Genomic DNA, 8,221 nt, shown 5'->3' with positions numbered 1-8,221 from the left:
TTTGTGGAGCACATCAATCGGGATCGAAGCTTCAATTTCAGCTGAGAAAAATAGGCTATTATTGGCCTAAGATGGTTCAGATTCAATAGACTATGGAAAGAAGTGTGAAGCTTGTCTATACCATGCAAACTTCATACATCAATCTCCATAGCCTTTACATCCAATTGTGGCTTCTTGGCCGTTTAAGGCTTGGGGACTTGATTTGGTTGGCCCTATTACACCAAAATCATCAACAGGACATTCTTATATCCTTGCAGCAACAGATTATTTCTCAAAGTGGACTGAGGCCATTTCCTTGTGAGAGGCCAAGAAAGAGAACGTGGCAAACTTCATTCGTACCCATATTATCTATCGATATGGTATTCCTTATCGGATCATGACAGATAATGAAAGGCAATTCTCCAATAGAATGATAGATAAATTATGTGAAAAATTCAAGTTCAAGCAATACAAATCTTCTATGTATAATGCAGCTGCGAATGGCCCAATAGAAGCATTCAGTAAAACGTTATGCAATCTTTTAAATAAAATTGTCTCCAAGTCGAAGAGGGATTGGCAAGAAAGAAGCGGTGAAGCATTGTAGGCTTATCGAACCACTCATCGCACTCCTACAGGGGTTACACCATATTGGCTTGTTCATAGTGTAGAGGTTGACCTTCCCCTTGAAAGAGAAATCCAACCGTTAAGAATGGCAGTGCAAGAGGGGTTGACTACAGAAGACAATGTCAAGTTACGTCTTTAGGAGTTAGAAGCACTTGATGAAAAGCGATTAGAAGCTCAGCAAGCATCGGAATGTTACCAAGCGAGAATGACTAAAGTTTTTGATAAATATGTCAAACCTCGCTTCTTTCAGGTTGGTGATCTAGTACTGGCTATAAGAAGACCAATCATCACAACAAGACATACAGGAAATAAGTTCACACCTAAATGGGATGGACCCTACATTGTCAAAGAAGTATACACAAACGGTGCATACAAGATTGTTGATCGAGATGGATTAAAAATTGGCCCAATCAACGACAAATTTCTTAAGAAATTTTATGTTTAATGTCATTGTCCAGTGAAAAGAAAAAAAAATTGAACTACGTTATGACTTGATCCCTATATTATAAAGGGTACGTAGGCAGCTTAAAGGAAACTTTAAGTTCGGTCCAAGTGAAAAAAATCAATTGAACTACGTTACGACTTGATTCCTATACTATAAAGGGTACGCAGGAAACTTAAGGAAAACTTTAAGTTCAGTCCATTAAAAAAAAAAAAGAACTCAGTTGAGAAGAATGGAAAACAAGAGTAGCGTCATGATCACATAAAGCGTGACACTAGCAACTGATGGTTTTCATCCTCATCAAAGAATATCAACTTAAAGTTGAAGATGCCTTATTGAGGGCAATATAACAAAATTAAAAAGTGTGAAACTAGGAGCAAGATGTTGCAAAGTTAGATGCTTATAAGGTGGCATCACTCCTCTGAAGGCTTCATCAACACTTTCTCATATTAAGGCTTGAAGGCTTCATCAACCCTTTCTCATATTCAAGCTCGAAGGCTTCATCAACGTTTTCTCATATTTAAATTCAAAAGTTTTGTCTTCTTCTTCAAAAAAAATCTTCATCATTGCCTTTTCAAGCAAGTTTGAAGACTTTAGGCTTCATTGGTGCAGAGGCAGCTTTGCCTCCTCTACAAGAAATGTCTATGAAAAAAAATCTACCTCATTTCTAATATGTTATAGCCTTGAGGACAACGACAGTGCAGCTCCGCCTTTGCTTCTCTAAGATGACGTCGATGGTACAGGTTTACCTCTACCTCTCCAAACGATGAAGGCGCCCGACCGCTTCTACCAGGGTGGTGGATCTGACGGCGAAAGCCCGATCATCCCCCAGTAGAAGTTAGATCGCTGACGGCAGAGTCACCTCTTCAAACGACAAAGGCGCCCGATTGCTCCTACCAGGGCGGTGGATCTAATGGCCAAAGCTCGATCATCCTCCAATAGAAGTTAGATCACTAACAACGGAGTCACCTCTCCAAACGACGAAGGCACCCGATAGCTTCTACCAGGATGGTGGATCTGACGGCCAAAGCCTGATCGTCCCCCAATAGAAGTTAGATTGTTGACGGTAGAGTGTAAACCCGATATTTTCTTGGTTTAATTTCTTTAAATGTGGAAAAAAAAGAAAAGAAAAGAAAATGGAAATTAAGTGTATATATATATATATATATATATATATATATATATATATATATATATATATATATTTATATATTTCATGGTTTTATTAAGTAAAATAAAGAAAAGAAAGAAAAGAAAAGATAAAAGGAAAAAAAAAAGAAGAAAATTTCATTTTTTCTTTTCTTCTTCTTCTTCTCTTCCCTTCACCGCCAAACATTTAGAAGAAAACGTTCTCATCCAACTTCCATTTTTCCTTCTTCAATTTATAGAGAACATTTAAGAGAGAGTTTGGAAGGAAGAAGGAGAGGAATTTTACTAGAATTTTGAGGTTGAAGAAGGGAAGGAAAAATCAAGCAAAGTGTATCCATGGCTGAATCTTGGTTCATTCTGCACATCACTGGTCTTTAATTTGGTTTGAACTCTTCAAAAGGAATTAAGAGGTGAGGTTTACATTTACTGAAAGTTAACTCATTTTCAAACAAATTTTATGAATAAAGTTGGAGCAAATTCGGATATTCATTGATGAAGAAAACAGGGCAGTTGGCTTTCATGCGAAATCAGGAGGTCTCTGGTTTTTCTTATATTTCAGAGTGTGCCGGTAGAGTTAGGATCTCTATTTGGTATGGTTGGAAAGCTTATTCAATTTACTACAACTTTCATGAAGAAATTGTGAACCAAAAATGACTAAAAATAAGTTAAATTGTAGGGACAAGTTAAAGAGATCGTGTGCGCGCGATTCTTGAAGTTTTTCTGTTTCGAGGGTTATCTGAGTTTATGCACAGGGAATCAGATTTACATGTCTTCAGGTAAGTTTTATATCACCTCATAATGAATATTTGAATATAAAGAAAACTCATTTTGGTTAAGTATTGAGGAAGTTATAGTCATTTGAAATTTATGTTAGAAATCTGGAAATTTCAGAGAGTTGTTGAAATAGGATTTTATTTCTTAAGTTTTGTTTTCGTGAGCGTCATCTTTAGTGCGACATATTATGAATATCTTTAGAAAACCAGAATATTTAGAGTTCTAATACTCGGTTGGGTTTTTGGCAGGCCGAGAAGAATTAAACCAAGCTTATAGACCGAGGATCTAGCCTAAGACGATGAGTGTCAAAACCAATTTTGAAATATTTTCCATAACTATTATTTATGATTGAATGTGATAAATGTTTATTTACGAAGCCATGAAAGGTATTTGAATTTCATGACTATTTTCAAGTATACATTTGGAGACTAGATTTCTTAAAAAAAATTTATGCTAGCACGTGGATATTAAAATGTTTGGAAAGTATTTAAACCACAATGTTTTAAACAAAGCATGAATTAGTAAGAAGTTTTGTTTTAAGAACTACAGTTTTTCACGAAAGAGCTGAGTAAAGTTCAAGCTTTGTGTAAGATTTATAAGCAAACATGTTTTAATATTTTTAGATAATTTATGAAATTTTTATTAACTACATGACTAAGATCTTGAGCATGAGGCTAGAGATTACCGTGTGCACACTGGTTAGATTCCGTTGTTGACGTTGAGTGTACTCCGTAGCAATGATGTTGTCGTGAGTGTTGGGTGGGCCCCACTACGACAAAGACGATGGGAGTGTTGGGCGAGCCCCACTACATCGTAGAGCTTGTAAATGTTGTTGTACTGGGTGTACCCTACACAACGTAGATTTGTCATGTTAGTTAAAATGCTTCGATATACTTGATATGCCTTGCTGGATTTCAATGATAAATATGCTGAGTATTTGAGAAAGCTATTCTTACTACTACACGTTTACATTTACGACTTGTATAAACAGATTTATATGTGTAAAGTTTTCACTTGCTCTTATCTTTAAATTTATAGTTTTAAACTGAGTCACTCACGGAGCTTTATAGCTCACCCTTTCCAAAATGTTTTACCCATTTTCCAGGTAGAGATCGAGTTCTTGGTGCCTGATAAACTACCTTAGTCTGCTGAAGCTCTATTATCGATTGTCAGTACGTGTTTCGAGTTGGGCATAGAGTCTGTTGTGATATGATGTATATACATCCTTGTATGTTATAGATACTCCACAGTTTGTATAAGCTTTAGGAGCTGCAGTTGTGTAAATTTTTGTTGGTTACATTTTGATTAAGGTGTCTTTAGGTTTACTCGTGAAATCAATTAATTCCAAGGTACACTTCATGTATATGTTTGACTAGCCTAGGATCCGTTGTGTTTTGTTGCATGTAAAATAGTTTATATACTAGATTGGCAAGTTCATCACATTAAAGTTTTAAGCAGAGTCGACAGATATAGGTAAAGAAAATCGTTGTTCGTCGGCTTCACGCCATCTTTAAGTCTAAGCTAACAGGTAGTCTGGGAGGGGGTGTGACATGGAGTCACCTCCCCAAACGACAAAGGCACCCGATCGCTTCTATTAGGGTGGTGGATCTAACGGCCAAATCCCGATCGTCCCCCAATAGAAGTTAAATCACTGACAGCGGAGTCACCTCTCCAAACGACGAAGACACCCGATTGCTTCCACCAAGGTGATGGATCTGATCGCCAAAGCCCGATCATCCCCCAGTAGAAGTTAGATCGATGACGGCAGAGTCACCTCTCCAAACGACGAAGGCATCCGATCACTTCTACCAAGGTGGTGAACCTGACGGCCAAAGCCCGATCATGCCCCATTAGAAGTTAGATCGCTGACGGCGGAGTCACCTCTTCAAATGACAAAGGCGCCCGATTGCTCCTACCAGGGTGATGGATCTGAAGGCCAAAGCCCGATCATCTCCCAGTAGATGTTAGATCGCTGACGATGGAGTCAGCTCTCCAAACGACGAAGGTACCCGATCGCTCCTACCAGGGTGGTGGATCTGATGGCCAAAGCCCGATCATCCCCCAATAGAAGTTAGATCTCTAATGGCGAAGTCATCTCTCCAATTGACGAAGGCACCCAATTGCTTCTACTAAGGTGGTGGTTCTGACGGCCAAAGCCCGATCGTCCCCAGTAGAAATTAGATCGTCGACGGCGGTGTCACCTCTCTAAACGACGATGGTGCCCGATCGCTCCTACCAGGGCGGTGAATCTGATGGCCAAAGCCCGATCGTCTCCCAGTAGAAGTTGGATTACTGACGGCGAAGTCACCTCTCTAAACGAAGGCGTCCGATCACTCCTACCAGAGCGATGGATCTGACGGCAAAAGTCTGATCGTCCCCCAGTAGAAGTTTGATCACTGACGGTGGAGTCACCGCTGCAAACGATTGTAAAAAAAGAATAATAAAAAAAAAGAAGAAGAAAAAAATCCTCACCTTTTGAAGATGCGTTTGGAAGCAAAAAAAGGGGCACAACTTTAGTTCCAAAAAAGAAAGAGAGAGAATTAAAAAAGAGAATTATTAGAGAAGAAAAAAGAAGAGAAGAGAAGTTTTTCTCTTCTCTCAGACTTGGAAAGAATGATCAAGACATGAGTCTAATTATTTTGGAAGTCCAATTCCTAATAGGATTTGGAATGATTTTAATTTTTTTAATTATAAAATAAAATAAAATTCAATTATTTTATATTATTTTATTTTGGAAGAAAATCTTGGATTGCACTTTTGAAATATTCAAACATATTTTAATATTTTATTTTTTTTAAATTAAAATTCAATTATCTTATGTTATTCTTGGAATAAAATCTCGAGTTCCACTATTTGAGATAATTAAGCATATTTGAATATTTCAAAGTTTAGATTTTACCCCCAAATTAAAATTAAAATTTATATTTTATCTCCATTTGTTTTATCTCAAATTTAAATTGAAGCCATAAATCCAACTTTATCCCAAGATTGAGATTTCGTATTTATCTCAAAATTAAATTTGGCCATTTTATCCCAATATTAAAATTGGTCAGTCCAAATTCTTGTCCATACTTAAGACAAATTAGGGTATGATAGAAACCTCATTCTTATCTCAAACTAAAATATGGTTCAAAAATTTTATCTAAAAAAAATCAAATCATCATCAAATTTAAATTTTTATCCTCAAATTAAAGTAAATTCAGGATAAAACCTTAAACTTTTCTCAAATTAAGGATTGGCCATATCCCAACCCTTATTTCAAATTTAAATCAAACTCATGTACTAGATTTATCTTTTTGAGATTGACCCACCCATACACGTACACGTGCATAAATCTCGAAAGGGGGCATTTGTTGAATAGGAAATTTTGGAACCAATCACAAATTGTCACATCATTTACTAAAATAATTGTATTTGGGATTAACTAAAAATTGGCATATGTCCCAAATTAAATTAAAGACAAATTAGATAATTCTAATGATGTCACGTGTCTTTATTATGGCAATTGAATCAAATTAATTATTTTTGTTCAATTAAATATTATTTACTTAGGCTAAAATTCAATTGAGCCCAAAAATAAGCTTAATTTAGCCCAAAATAAAATATGACCCAAATCCACGTGATGGAGCCCATGCGTATGGTCCATGGACCAGACCAGACTTAAGTCCATAAAAGCCCACCAGGGAACTATGTAAATAGAGGAGTTCTCTTCATTTTCTAGGAGGAAAATTTTTTACTTCAGAAGGTCTAGAGAGAATTCTCCCAAGAAATAGAAGACTTCTAAACTCCTGAAGTCGAATACCCTCGAAGATTGAAGCTCCTTTGAAGATAAAATCTTTCTTCCAAGACTCCAACTTCAAGAACATCACGTTCTTCGCTTCCTCAAATCAAGCATAAGCATCCAGTTGAGAGAAAATCAGATGATCAAATTCTAGAGATTGAACCACATTGCATCAAATCAACGTAAATACAACATCAACACAAGTTCAACTCCACGAATCAAATTTCTCTGGAAATCTTGTGTGAATAGTGATACTGCTTCATGTGGAACTAGCACATTATGGAAACACTTAAAAAAATCAATGTAAGAAGTACCCATATAAGGAAGTAGAATCATGACAAACCATTTTGAAACTTCAACCTTCCACTGGTGGAAAAAAGTGGCAGTAATTTTGTGACTACTATTTTTAGTCAACAATTATGTGGGGAAGCATGTGCTAAAATGATAATTATTGATGAGTTGTCATTCAAGTTTATCGAGAATGAGAGATTTAGACACTTTTGTAGAGTGGCATGTCCTAAGTTTGACCCTCTTTCAAGAGTAACAATTGATAAAGATATATATCAATTGTACCTTGATGAAAAGAAGAAGTTGAAATCTTTCTTAGTTAGCAATTCTCAAAGGGTGTGTTTGACAACTGACACATGGACTTCTTTGTAAAATGTTAACTACATGGTACTCACTGCACACTTCATTGATTCATATTGGGTTTTGCATAAAAAAAATTTAAACTTTTGTCAAGTTGCAAACCACAAAGGTGTGACTATTGGAAAGCTCATTGAGAGTTGTTTATTAGAATGGGGGATTGATAAAGTCTTTTCTATAACTGTTGATAATGCAAGTTTGAACGATGGGGAAATTTCATATATTAAGAAAAGACTTAGAAGTAAGAAAACCTTAATATTGGAAGGAGAACTGTTACGCATGAGATGTTGTGCTCACGTAATTAACTTGATTGTAAATGAGGGATTGAAAGAAATGCATGATTTGATTGCTTCTGTTCGTAATGCTGTACGATATGTTATATCATCTTCTAAAAGATTAACAAAGTTTAAAACTTGTGTGGAGCAGCAGAAAATTGATTGCAAAGCTCTTTTTTGTTTGGATGTTCCAACAAGATGGAATTTCACATATCTTATGCTTGAGCATGCACTTAAATTTGAAAAAGCTTTTCAAATATTAGAGGAAGAAGAGTTGGATTATCAAGATTGTTTTGCAAAAGATGAACATGGGAAGAAGAGGATTTGGCCACCAAGTAATTCTAATTGGAAGAATGTTGAAGTGTTTGTCATGTTTTTTAAGGTTTTTTATAATGTTACTAATTTGATTAGTGGTTCCTTATATGTGACTGTCAATTCTTTCTTTAGAATTGAGGAATGATGTTAATCAGTATCTATCTGATCCTTGTGAGGAGCTAAATCATCAGTTTGATGTTCTGACTTGGTGGAAGTTAAATGAGGTTAAATACTAAA

The 8,221-nt window shown here is 36.1% G+C and overlaps 1 long non-coding RNA gene across 3 annotated transcripts; it reads left to right on the top strand.

Moving 5' to 3' along the window:
• The first annotated feature begins 2,390 nt into the window (after positions 1-2,390).
• On the top strand, positions 2,391-5,582 carry LOC127149361 (uncharacterized). 3 transcript variants are annotated; one of them, XR_007820868.1, is made up of 4 exons: positions 2,391-2,604; positions 2,700-2,784; positions 2,871-2,970; positions 4,074-5,582. It is a non-coding gene; the product is annotated as an uncharacterized LOC127149361 (long non-coding RNA). The 3 variants fall into 3 exon arrangements; XR_007820869.1 differs by having other exon boundaries at positions 2,693-2,784; XR_007820867.1 differs by having other exon boundaries at positions 2,391-2,784.
• Positions 5,583-8,221: the final 2,639 nt, after the last annotated feature.

The sequence above is a fragment of the Cucumis melo genome, chromosome 5 (genome assembly GCF_025177605.1).
Source record: "Cucumis melo cultivar AY chromosome 5, USDA_Cmelo_AY_1.0, whole genome shotgun sequence".
Taxonomy (NCBI): domain Eukaryota; kingdom Viridiplantae; phylum Streptophyta; class Magnoliopsida; order Cucurbitales; family Cucurbitaceae; genus Cucumis; species Cucumis melo.
Note: the sequence above shows the minus strand (reverse complement) of the source record. Positions and strands in the feature narration are given on the sequence as shown.